We start from the raw sequence: 13,906 nt of genomic DNA on the forward strand, positions 1-13,906 counted from the left end.
AACGCGCCGGCTACGTTTTCTTGCTGTGTTTGCGAAAACTGCCAATTAATCATTGATGAAGGCATTTAATGAGGCTCACCTAGAGTTTCTGTGTGAGCTCTCCCTGTGTGAGCGCCTTATAGGTTTTTAGGGAGTAGGACTGCTAAATGCAGACTTACTCACCCATTTTATTACCAATGTTAATCTGTGCTGCAGTGTTGCAGTGCTCTGTAAAGGGCCTGTGTCCTACAGCTTTTATTGTGTTTTATATTTGCTCTACTTAAACATTTGTCTGGTTTTTGGTATCAAAAACAGTCATAATTCATTTTTACATGACCAGCTTCTTCTTATCACTTAGAATGAAACTGGCTGTGTTTGTCACCATGCCTTTAAGACCAGTTTATGTAAATGAGCTCGGTTGTCCTTTATTGTGCGTGATTCAAACAGCAGTCAGAACTGAAACACTCCTTATAACTTCAGAGTGAACTGGTGGGGCCAAAACCGAATAGGCAGTTGTATGTATGTTTGTTAATATGTTGTGTTTCATGACATCACAAAAACAATGAAATCAAAACAGATTGCTTTAGCAGTTTAGTTTCCATATATGGAGAGTAAATGGTATATTTTAAAACTTTTGCAGTGTTTACATGCTAAATGAAAAAAAAACGTTTTCCATGATATGGGCCCTTTAAACAATGTTTATATTCTCTGTTAAATTCAGTGAGATGAGTATACTGTATATCTATCTATCTGCCTATGTATGTACAGCTGTATGCAAAAGCTTGAACAGTCCTGGTGAAATAACATGTTTTGTTATTCGATTTTCTGTGTGAAAATAAGTTAACAGCTCCTCTACAGGCAACAGAGTTTAACATATTGAAACAAAAAAAGATAAAACATAAAATGTTCCACAACTTTTCCACATTTTATTTTATTTATTTATTTAATTTCATTTGTTTCTGAAATGTTAAATTCAGCAAATGAGCAGTAATTGTGCATTTAAATGTGCAGAAGCGTGTTCTCTGTAGAGGATGTGTTAACTTATTTTCACTTCAACGAAAGATCAGCAAAACATGTCATTTGACCTGAGGTGCCCAAACTTATGCATACAACTGTATATAACCCTGTACAACATGTCTAGAGAGTTCACAGTAGTACAGGCCTGTAGAAAATGACAAAAACCCCAACAAGATTAATGTCAATGTATGTAATGTCTTGCTGCACCGTGACGTATTTCCTAGTGAAATCATTGTATTGTTTAATGTTGCTTTAGTTCATTTTTGCAGGCCACTTGTTTTAGTAGTAGAAAAACAGTTACTCTCTCCTAGTCTGAGCTCCCTCTCTCCAGGTCCTGTCTCGAATGCGCTTATTTAGCCTCCCTAAGTCAAGCAGCCCACTCTACACCTCAACTCCAACACTGCCTTTTCTTCCTCTTGCCTCTTTAAGTAAACTCCTGATAACTCACAGCTAAGAGTGGAAGCTCAGTTTAAAACTTGTGGCCACCGTATGGGTACCTTATGATTACTTGGAGAACTGTGCCATGTGCAGTATGAGCCGGGCTGGTTCTAGACTGCATACCAAGGTGAGCATTTTGATACTTATTATAAACAAAATAAGTGGCTGTTAGATTTTATCAGTCATTTTAGTTTAAGAATGCCCACATACAAATAGTGCAGGCAGTTAATTGCAAGTCAGATTGTACTGCATACATACAGTTGTATGCAAAAGTTATGTGTAATATGTTCTACAGGGAGTATATTTACATTTTCTGCACATTTTAGTGCACAATTTCTATTTATTTGCTGATTTTAACACTGGAATAAACAGAACATGAAATATAATATGTGGCTTAACTTTTGCACAGGCCACATTTATGTTTTATTTATTTATTTATTTATTTTTTTGACTAGATGATTTGTAGTTACTTTCATTTAGAAAATCAACAAAACATTTGACCAGACATGCCAAAACGTTTACCTATGACTGTTTTGAAAAACAAACCATACTGGTAGCTTTTCAAGAGAAGGAAGAAACATTCTTAAGTTTTAATGTTACTTAATGTAACAAGATTTTTTCCAAGTAATTTTGGACCATCATAAAACTTTTACACAATATAACAGGAAGCTGCTGTAGAAAAGTCAAATTACAATTCTAATTCTATCTAATTCAAATAAGGGATCTGGTATATATCATATATGAATGACAAATGAACTCTAAATGATTAGCCATATGAAAATAAGGTATTTTAAGCCATACCCATTACAAGAAAATTGAAATATAATATTTGTATCGTATATGTACATGATGCATACCCCTACAATGGATATATGAGATGCGAGAGATCTCCATCATTACGTAATGAGGAGGTTGTACTCTCATTTACTTCAACATAATTAATCAAATGATCCTTGTTAACTTGAAAGGAAATATTAGATCTTGAAGGAAAAAAAAACTTTGATGAAATTTGGAGTAACAAGTAAGGGATTTAGGTCAACTAATGAGAACAGTGTCCCACTTTGCAGGTCCAGTTGGGAGTCGAAGAATTTGCATGTATGCAAATGATGTGCAAGCTAATTGCGTAACTCCACAATCATGAATAATTAAGTGCAGTGGTTGTATGCCTGTTGTGTCTTTCTGTGCTGGCTCATGGAGTGACTGAGGCGTGTCGTTTGAACCGGGTCAGTGTGTGAGAGCCACTGGCTTGCAGCGTCATGCCACGACTTCTCTGATACCACTGGATCTCTTAGTACATGGCTGATTTACAGTAATGGCTTTCTAATGCCCGGCCACACACTCACCAAGCCCTCGGATCTGTCAGAGACATCAACGCCAGCAGCGTCCTGTCACAGGTCACACTGGTGTTTATTTTACTTGAGACTCGGGAATGAAGATTCTCAAAATCATCAGTTTCACTGGGTGCATTTTCCCCCTAAAACAAGAGCGAAAATAACACATTTGTAAGATGATATCCACCATGCTGGACTTTTCCAAGCAGGCTAGGAAAGTATTTTTTGGAGAGCGAGTTGATTTTAACAGATTGGCAGACTTCTGTGCTGACTCCTAATGACTTGTAACCGAACGCAGTGACAGACTAACGATAATGTTCTGGCCCATTCGACTTCAAACAGTCTGCTGGTTTTCGGCATTATTATTTCATTTCAAAGATTAAATATGCTACACACATGTCCCTCCCGCGTAGTGATTATGTATAATTAAAATGTTTATAAGTCTCCAAATCAACACAAAATGTCATAATGAATTGGTTTTTCCAACCACTGACATTCTCTTCCTGTTTTTCCTGCCACATAATAGGTCGCACTTTGTCATTTTCCCCCTTTTTTACGAGCACTTCTAGCAATGCTAAAAATGCTCAAAGGAATTGAGAGCCCATGGCTGCCTCGTTGGGCGAACTCAATGAAGATTTACTTGCTGGGGTGCACATAAAAATGGATTAGAAAATTTATGATCTTTAGCTCAAAGAACAATGAGCGCATTCTTTTTTGTAGAAATTGAAATCCTTCTGTTACACAGAGTTGCAAGGTAGCTTTATTCAACTACCACTGCCAAATCTGCCGTACATAATTTTTGCTTAAAAAACATGTTAATGAGCCACAGTGTCCATATCTGTGATACTTGTATACACAACAGTGTTCTCTGTCCCTTGCTGTTGAGATGCATGAAGACTGTTTAATGGAGCTTTTCCTAAGCAAAGTCCATATAAGGCATTTGCAAGTACCAGGAAAATATATTAGTGAAGTGTTGTTCACTGGTTTTCAAGTAATCACGACAAATCATATGGCAGTCTCCCTATTTCTTCTGACAGAAGAGCGCACCCTAATTAAACATGCAGAATGGGAGAAGAACACATGTTAATTTAATGTAACAAAAATGTTGATTTTTATGCAGGCCCCTTTAAAATATTAATAGAGTAGGCTTGCATTCCGTGACGTATCAAAGCATTTCAAGATATGCTAATGTGATGCATGCTGCCTCTTTCTCTAACGAGCTGGACGGGAGCATTCTTCCAGACCAGGCCTATAGGCTTTAAATCCTCTGCCTCAGTGGTGCGCACACCATTAATTACAGCCTTAAAAGACCAGTAATGACCTCCTGTTCTTAAAATTATTCAAAAGGTTGGACACAACTATATGGGAGCAGTTTAGTCCCCTAAAGACAATGGATTGTGACAATTCAAATGGGTGTAGAATTTACTCTGTAATCATCTGGACAGTTAATCGGAAGGAACTACGTGGGTACAGTAGTGCCTTTTTTAATGCGATAATTCTGTCTTTCTTTTCTGGCCTTGCTGATTTACATTTTATGTTTTGAAGCAAGACTAATTATAGATTTGCAATGCAACTAATTCATTCACTTATAACACTTACAAATATGAGGCATTCGAGCAGAATGCAAATAATATTGGCTACGTTTTTCACACATTTACCATGGAACCAGGTAAGTGCACAAGCTGTGAAACCTAGAGCCTCTAAAGCTAGATACTTCTATTCTTAAACATTCTCTATATGTGCTAGAGCAGCATTTTTGCCTACTGCCTGCTCCTTCACTTTACATGCATGAATATTTTTAAATGTTGTGCTTGCAGAATGAAAAACTTACATGCACACATGCCACTGCAGTAAAGTTTTGAACACAGATCAATGGTAGATGTCTTAGTCTACAGGTTCAAATAGCTTATTATATTGTAGATTAACAAAAAAAGCATCAAGACCACCATTTCAGTCTACCTAAAATATCCACAAGATCGTCTCAGAAAAACAGAACCTGAACAATCTACAATCCAACGAGTCAGTTTGTGAGCTGCATTCCTAAACACAACACACGTGCAGTTCCGCGAGTGACCGATAGGTGGCGTCTGATGCTCATAGATCAACATGCCTGCGACTCACGATCCCTGCAGTCGAAATAAAGCTTTATTGAAGTACGTGGTCGCTTAAATCCCTCTTTCGGTCAGCTTTCGAGATAATTAAGACGAAAATGGGAGCAACTACCAGAAAAATTATTTTTATATATGTTTTTCCAGCCATGTGGGCCAAATTACAGAGCTCCACACAACTTATACCCACATTTTTAAAAAGCAGCATAAAGAAACAATAGACTTAAACCTTACAAGAGTGGCATGTCCACGTCTGCCTTTTGCGTTAAATCGTGCGAGTAAAATCTACGTTGATTTTCTTTAGTGAGGAACAAAAAAAAATTAATATTCATCATAAAACAGACTTTTGGATTAATTTCATTGCCAATATAAAGACTAAAGCTGCTGCTTATCTCAATTAAATATGAATCAGGCGTTTAGGTTAAAAAAACAAAACAAAAAACTTTTGACCTCCTTCATTGTTTTTCCAGCACAATCTCTTTTTTGTGTGTCAGCTAAAGCGCATCTTCTTCGGAGAGAGAAAAAGTTTCAAGTGCAAAAGCTGCTGCTGCCTTGAAGGCGATGCTTCTGCCTGAATAATTCATCCTCTTTTTGGTGCACATAGAATCTGGGGATGAAGATGTGACGTGTGGATATGATTTTTCTCAGGAACAAAGGGAATGTGAAAATGCGAAAATGAAAGACAGACAAGAGCCCGAGCAGATGTGACGAGATGTTGTGAAAGGATAGCTATTCTAGCATACATACTCTCTTCATCTGCTCTACTCTCCACTCTCAACTCTCTCTCTCTCTCTCTCTCTCTCCATTCCTCCCTCCCCCTCTCCCCTCTCTTTAGCCCTGTGTGACTCTTCTGTTAACAAACAGCATTTTCTTCTGCATCTGTCCCTGTAATTGTAAGTACCTCATTCTATTACCATATTGTATTATTTCATACTGTATCCGCTGTGTGTCTCTTTTATATTAAATAGCCTGTTTATGTTAAGTTAGACCAGAGGAGCTCAGAAAAGCAGCACTTAACTTTAGATTGATTGGGGAAATTTAGACCGATTTGGGAAATTCCTTCTTATTTCTTTTTAAACCGTCTGACTTCTGTCGCAGTTTGTACCTCAGTCTTTAAAGGCGAGGCTGATCTGAGGTATTGGTCTCTTAGTCTATTTCACCAAGTTATTACAGACAGTTAACAATACAGTGGAATCAGCTTCCATTTATTTAACTGGAACAGTTTCAGAGTGCCAGGTGAATTAATATGGACACTTAATTGTATTCACACCTTTATTATATTTTATAAACAATTTTTAAAACGTGTTGTCGAAATCTGGATCATGAAGTGGCGTGATTTAAAACATTTCTCTCAAACTTCAGCACACGGCAGTCAATGTTACGTAGCATTTTAGCAACAGTTTGGCATTTTTGGAAGCTGATTATAATCACTAAATTCTACATAAGACATAGGACAAAAAAAAAAACTCAGACTGGTCTCAACATCGATTTAATTAACAATCTCTAATTCATACGTCGTATAATTACGGCTGATTACTAAACGAAATTTTACACAAGGCATCGATTTCTGATTTGTTTTCAGCCATTAAAGCTCCTTCGTTAATTCTAAAGGGTTAAGATAAAAAATGCGCAGCCTTAAAAAAATCTTATTTATTATACCGAACAGGTTTTATAAAATAATAGATCCGTATCCGATTTTGCCAATTCATCACACTTAATGATGGGTCAATAATCGTCTTTATTAGAATTGTCCGCAGCGGCACCACAGCGAGCTCTGATAGGCAGTGACCTAAAGGAGCCCCTCAGGTTCACTGCTGACAGGCTGAAGTTACAGAAACGGACATGACTTTCTTTTAAATAATACTCTGTGGGATGTGATGGACAAACTGACCGTCTGCGACTTTCATGCTTTTAAGTTTTGACTCGTCCAGCTTAGAGTGTTGCAGCCGGACCCGGTGAACGTGTTGGTGCACGCTGCTGTGACCCAGCGCATACATTGACCTCAGAAAACGGGTAGCTGCTAGTTTTCCCGCGCTTGAGTTACAGAGGAACATCACGACGCTAGACTGATTCACAGCCGACAGCTCGGCTCGTCTGATTTTCTCCTGCCTCGGAGTGAAGAAAGGCTGGTCGTCTTAAACGAGTCTGAGGTTTGAGGCTACACAAGAAGTTCACTAAAGTGCTGATAGTGCTCACTTGTCTATTTTCACAGCTGTGCTTGTGGCTAAATCACTCAATCACGTGCTGAGGAGGCGATAGATTTGACCAAAAGTTCGCCAGAAACGCACAGAACCGGGTCAGAAACCGAGTTTGAAACTTTTGCTCTCGACTAAAGAGGAGTAGAGGCGGAAAAACAGAAAAAGGGGGAAAGGAATGAAAGATAGCGTACAGCCTAACATACCCGCATGTCGGTAAGACTCGGGTCTCGTGGCAGTTGTTTCAGAGATGTTAACGCATCAGCAAAGCTGCGTGTCTTTTTCTGGCCACAATCGCCGTTACTTCACCCCTCCCCGCTATTCTCTCTCTCTCTCTCTGTCTCTCTCTCCCCCCCTCTCTCTCTCTCTCTCTCTCTCTCTGTCTCTGTGTGTATCTCTCTCTCTTTCTCTCATGCATCCCTCGTGTGGGAGGGGGAGCCCTGCCTCTTTCGCCTTGCTCAGATCAATGCCCTGGCCACTCACTCACTTTCTGATGTTGCGCGACGGGAAATGCTTTGAATACTTACGACATGGCCGCTCGCATTGATCGCCAAGGTTGACAGCGGTACCCATCGCCTTTCTCTCGCGTCTCCTTCACGCGCAGAGTGAGTGAGAGAGAAAGGAAGACAAAAACATTGGCGACTAGTTTACAGCAGTTTTTTTTTCTGACAGGGGGCAACTTTTCGAAGCCGGAGCGGGATTCCCAGCCCCAGCACGGCCAGCGGGATCGCTAAGACTTTAGTTTCTCATCTTCGCCCCTCCACAGATTCGCGGCGAGCGTTGTTTTTCTGACGCGTTTAACGCCGACACGGGATACGGCGAGGACGAACGTCGCTTAACGTGCCCGAACCCGGCTCACGTCACAGGTAAACTTTTCTTGATCAACTCTAACCTGTTGTTCCGTGTTCCTCTGGTCATTTGAAGACGTTTTTCTGTGTCAGTTTTCGTAAAAAAATAAACATCGCCCTTCAGCGCTTTGCGGGTCCATCTGTACCTGTATGTCAGTTACCACGACAACGTCACTGCAACGGTTCGAACGAGGCGTTTGACTGTTTTTTTTTTGTTTGTTTATTTTCGTTTTTGGTTCGTCTGGCGTTCTTTATCTCGTTTACCGCGTTGGCGTTGTCTCTCTCAACTACACGTTTGACCTCACGGCTGGACGTTTGAACGTGTAAACCCTGAGCCGCAGGAGATTCATGTGTAGCAGTCAGTCAAAAGTTAGCTGAAGTTTCAGCTCTTCGTGTCTCTGTCATGTTGTGCATGCCTGGTTGTTGCTAATGTAGCAGGCAGCTGGAGGCTCATTCACAGCAAACGAGAAGAAGGACGCAGATAAACCTACAGAGAGCTCATTTCAGAGTATCTAGACGCCAACAGCTGCTGTTCACAGTGTTACGGGCGTTTTGAAGAGGCTGTTTATTTCAGAATCATTGCGAGGCTGCGTTGTTATCCGGCTTCTGTCCATAGGAAGCAATTTCATCTGTGTCCACACAGCGGTACTGTTCATTGCCAGTGACGGGAGCTCAGGCAGCGACTACTTCGGTTCCGACGCATCAACAGTTTAAACACTGTCCACAAGAAGAAATGCGCGCGTGTCATTTGCATTAGAACATTTTTTTTATTTTATAGTCTCTAATCTACAGTGAGCCGCATCCGGCCGCTTTCCTTCGGTCAGAGTGGGGCTGGTGGCCGGATTGAGAGTGGAAATTCTCCCCGAGTTCACTTTCGCCCGGGGTCACGCACACTGACCTTAGAAGAATGCATAAGCCATAAATTAAAATGAAGTGCTCATCCAAAGGCCGGTCCATTTACACACAATACACAAGTTGGACAAGCAGGGCTTCTTTTAGTCTCCCGTCTTGAAAAAAAAGGAAGCTGCTCCGAAACGCACGGCGATAAGGCTCGGAAAGTAAGTGAACTCCAGCAAACTATTAGCCTCTCATGATGCGTCCTCGTATTTTTATTGCAGTTATTCTGTTTAATGAAAATTACGCTAACATTCCGGATTAACGCGAGGATTTATTCAAATTTTAAAAAACGCACCTTAGCAACAAAAATAATAAGTTTATGACTCTGATCTGCCCTTTAGAATAATTTCACAAAAATTGAAATTTCATTGCATTAGTTTTCTATGACAAGCGCTTTTCCGAATAGGGACACCTACTCAAAAAGTTTTATATTTTAAAAACATGTTTTCACTCAGAACCAGATGCTTTTGAGATTTCTACACACACTGCGCGTAAAAAGGTAGTAAGAGGACAAGCAGAGTGCAGCGTGTGTGTGTGTGAACTTTGTGTGTGTGACAGAGATAGCTCATCATCTGCAGGGTGTTCCCCCAAAAGCACACGCACTCACACACACAGATAAGCGCTTTTCGACTGCTGGGCACGAGGCGATAATATTTTAATAAGCACCGTCGCACGCTGGCGTATTTCGGAATTTATAGGCCTTTTAAACGCTCCTTCAGGGGATGCAGACTTGACTCAGTCCCTCATCATACAAGCACCTACACGGGAGTAGGTCTTAATTCTGTTTGTGCCGCTTTAAATATTTTTTGACACTTCTTTTTTTTCCAGTTCAAATGAACCCCTTTGTCCTTCCCTTCTTCTTTTAAAAACCTTTTGAAAAAAAAAAAAATCCACAAAAGCCTTGTTGTTCTCCTGAAGGGGTGCAATCTGACACCTTAATTAAACACAGCTTAACTTTGCTCGTTTTTTCCCCTTTTCTCTTTTTTTTCGTCTCAGAAATTGTGTCCAGTCTGTTAAGAATAAGCCGGTGTCTAATAATACATTCTTGTCTTAAGTGAGAGGGGCTGTTTGAAAAACAATCCCCCCCTCTCCTCCTCCTCGGCTCGTCCCTCTGTTGGGCTGAAGCTGATCCCGTAATGGCATTTTGTTTTGAACAGTTGCTGTTTAGCTGCGAGTGGAAGTTCCCCTCATAAGGTAAGGTGCCACCGGAGCCCAACGCTAAGTCCAAATGGCACGTTTATAATTAGACTGCCCATTCAGCACATTGTCCTGACTGCTATACACGGATGTGCTGCACTGTCTGGGGCTCTCAATAGAGATACTTCATTCAGTGCCTCTGCGCGTGTGGAGTGTGAGGACGGGGCTCCTCTGATGGACGGCACGCACACAGTTGTCCCAACGCAGCATGTGTAAAATCACTAACTAAATATATGTATATTTTAAATTATGAAACAAAACAAAATTTAATTTAAAGATGCCAAAAAAATCATAACCGCAAATTAAATTTTATTTACACATGACACAATAATATTTTGAGGCTCAGCTGAATGGACGTATGTTAGAGTCAGCAGCCTCATCGACACTGTGCACGTCCTGATCAAAGTAAGGAACTATTTTTAAGTGATTTTAACTGCAGCCTCCTGTCTTAAAAAAGAAACCACTACGAAAAAAAACGACTTTCACTTCATCCAAAAATTGCTCTGCAGAATGAACCCTTTTTCCTCAGTCTGTCCAGCTTGGATGCCGTTTTTTTTCACTAGTTAATTAAGATGCTAAAGCGGCTAATTTCCCACTGACCCGCGCGTGTCTGTTTCTGCAGGTCTGCGCGCGTGGATTTGGGGAGGAGCCTGTGTGGTCCGCGCGGCAGCCTCGTGCCTCCCTGACTGGATCCGACTGGGAACCGCCGCCTCGCCGCCGCTTATGCTGCCAGTAAGTGGAGCGCTGTGGACCCTCTTAGCCGTTTAGCCCTGTTGTCCTCTCTGCATTCTCTTTTCTGGAGCCTCGTCTGCTCCACCATCCCTCCTCCTTCGGTGACCCACGGCCGTGTGGTTGTCGCTGAAAACTTCCACACTCAAAGCTTGAGGTCTTTTTCTTTTCTCCTCAGGACGTTTCTCTCTCTCTCTCTCTCTCTCTCTCTCTCAGTTCACGTCCAGCTCGCGCGTCTCGGCGTCTTCTTGCCTTCACCTAAAAATGCTTCAAGTGGCCTGTGTGAAAATGTAGGCTGTGTATTTATCCATTTATTTTCCTGTTTCAGTTTCTTCCCAGAGCAGGGCAGAATAAAACGAAGCCTTTTCAGGACTAGGTGAAGCCTTAGGTCGGCATAGCTGAAAGAGTGTGAATGTTATCTGGGGGAGAATCAGCGTCGTGATGTTCCGCACATTCCTATAATGTGAAAACAGTAATTATCATCCGCTGAAAATGAAGTGAAATAGTTCTTAATGTGTCTAACGGCGCTGCTGCCTGGCTGAAAGATTGTCCAAAGAATCTTAGCAATAAACCAGCAGCCTAAAATATGTTGCCTGCGAGATGCCGGTGTGCTCTTTGTCAGTCAAGCGTCCAAATGGCTCTTAACGGTTTATTATAAATTGTACATGCAGACTATGGCGGGTATAACACTGCCTTCTTTTAGTGAATTGAATGTGGAAGACTTCTCCTGGGACAGGAGCAGCGCGGCTGGCATCAGTCGAATGCATTATCAGCCCTGAAATCTGGGCAGTAAATGAACTTTAAATAATTCCCTTTCATTTACATGTGTGCATTCAGTCTTTTGTCAGTCATGTATTTATTTAGGACCCAGTGTGGCCTGTTCAAATCTTTGAATTTAATAGGCAGTATGAAAAGTCATATACCTTTATCATTGGGTACATATTTGTTTTTTATTTGTGATCTTGCAAGTTTCTTTTTTTTTTTGTGATAGCAAGCAAGTTTTAAATTTTTTTTGGCTGGATAATTCATATTAATTACTTAATTGGCCTTTGTGTTATTTTTCTCCTTTTTTCTAGCTTACAGTGCATGTTTTATCCTAACGAGATGTGCATCCGTATGGATGAACGTAGAGGAATTTCTAGGTGCAGTTTTATAGCCGTCCCCATCCTGTAACTAGTTTATCCATGGATAATGTCCTTACCAAACTGAATTCATTGCCATCAAAATTATATTACTTGTAGGAATATGAATAAAAAACACTACTCTTCCTTCAGAGGCACTAGAAATTGCTGCCTTTCTGTGCTCAATTCGAAAATCACATATATTGTGTGTCGCTTAAAATCTTTTAAGCAGTTATAATGTTTAGAAAATCTACAATTTTCCGCCTGACCTGTCTACTTTAGATTGTGAGTATTGTTTTTTTATATACTGAGCAGACTGTTGAGTGCGCATGCTGGAGCAGCGTCTCGTGCGTGAGAGAATTCGTCCATGGATCAAGTCGGACTTTTTGTTGTGGTGGTCCGCAGCAGGGCAGGGTGGCTCTGAAGGGCTCAGCCATGTTGATGGTACTCAGGTGTGCGTTGCATTGGGTGAGGTTAGAACAGTGCCAGCAGCGCCCTAATGATAAACACCAGTGGAGGTAAACAACAGCAGGTCTGGTAAAGGTAAGGCGCGCGGCAGCAGTAGGGGAGGAAAGCTGGGAGAGAGAGAAGTGCAGCAGCACATGTTGTGACATCTGTCTTTAAGCGTTAGCTAATTTGCTGTGGAATATTTCAACAATGATCAAAACCGATGGCAACATGTTCATTAGGAAGCTGTTTTTTTTTGCCCCCCCCCTGCTTTTGTGGTGGAGAGTCTCAAGTTTCTGGAATGTATTATTGAAGTTTTGCCACACTTTTTAATTGCTGCAACATTAGCTGGCTTTTCATGTAATTAATTAGTGATTTGCAAGGAAACAGAAGGTGGCACTGGCCATATTAGTTTTGGGATCATGTTAACTTTAAGGACTGTAATAATGTTACAAACCTTGTACTATATTTTTAATTTCAGATCATTTTTTACATTAAACACAAGACACTTAAGGTTAAAATTGAAAAAAAGGTGCCAAGTGAAGCACAATGAATTGGCTATTTCTCTCATTGCTCTCATGTGGCCTCAAATGAGCCACTCAAAGTCATTTTATTTATTTTTCTCATGCAGTATAGAAAGTGATACAGTATTCATTCTAGGTGCTCAGGAGGATTACAAAACCATTGTCATCCTCAGTGCAGGCAGTATGCTGACGTCTGTTTGAATTGCCCTTGTGCTCTCACTCTCATAAAACCCACTGATTTACATGGACCCGGGGTCAGGGATGTCGACCTGGTAGATTGAGAAAATCAAAGTTGTAATTCCAGGCTAACAATAAAATGACAGATAATGAATGCAAAGACTTTTGGTCGTGCGTGGACCTTTAGCTCCAGGGCTTAAGTATTTCTTTCCCCCCTCTGTAAGTTGAAATTAGGCAGCCTATACTTATCTATGGCTTAACAACACACCCAAATTGCAGTCTTGCTTCTGAAGAAAAAAAGGAAGGGACACTGAGGTTACAGCACAGGAGAGCTTGTAACATAGCAATGCAGCTTGGCATACCTTTTAAACACAGTCTGCACTGAAATGGATTGTTCCTTTCTGAGAGCTTTCATTGTTTGTTTGTTTGTTTGTTTGTGTTTTGTTCCCCGTCTGCCCCTCAAGTCCAGATTTGGTCTTCATCCGAGAGCAGAAAATTGAACAGTCTTTGATTTCTTTGGCTCTCTTCGGAAAATTAAGAGTGCATCCTTTCGCCCGGCACTAGAAAAGCTTCTGCACCTGTGGCCCACAGCGGCACAAGGAACCACTGAAAGAAAAGCTTTACACTCTGATTTGACCCCAAGAGTAGATTGCAGCCCCCTCCCCGCACGTCACAATATTAGCCGTGTTACAGAATGTGCCGGTGTAAAAATAGAGCCCTTCTTTGCATTTGTCACATGAAAACACATCATCGTTCAGAGCGTCAGATAGATCTTTCTGTGTTCCCCATGCTGCGAATATGAGGAATTAGGTGTAGGCAAAAAAAAAAGCTAGAATAGCTACGGTTAAAAAAAGCATTCTAGTATTTCTCTTTTTATTTCCCAATTTCTTTGCTTAAT

The 13,906-nt window shown here is 40.9% G+C and overlaps 1 protein-coding gene across 5 annotated transcripts in view; it reads left to right on the forward strand.

Moving 5' to 3' along the window:
- Positions 1-7,283: 7,283 nt before the first annotated feature.
- The window catches only part of sox6 (SRY-box transcription factor 6), a 163,359-nt gene continuing 156,736 nt past the window's right edge, over positions 7,284-13,906 (forward strand). For 4 of the 5 annotated variants that reach the window (XM_036587021.1, XM_036587022.1, XM_036587024.1 and 1 more), the window contains exons 1-2: positions 7,284-7,934; positions 10,633-10,742. The gene's annotated coding sequence lies outside the window, so the exon portion shown is untranslated. The remainder of the gene's footprint in view (positions 7,935-10,632; positions 10,743-13,906) is intronic. The other variant, XM_036587020.1, reaches the window with a different exon arrangement.

Source organism: Colossoma macropomum, unplaced genomic scaffold, assembly GCF_904425465.1.
Source record: "Colossoma macropomum unplaced genomic scaffold, Colossoma_macropomum, whole genome shotgun sequence".
Lineage (NCBI taxonomy): Eukaryota > Metazoa > Chordata > Actinopteri > Characiformes > Serrasalmidae > Colossoma > Colossoma macropomum.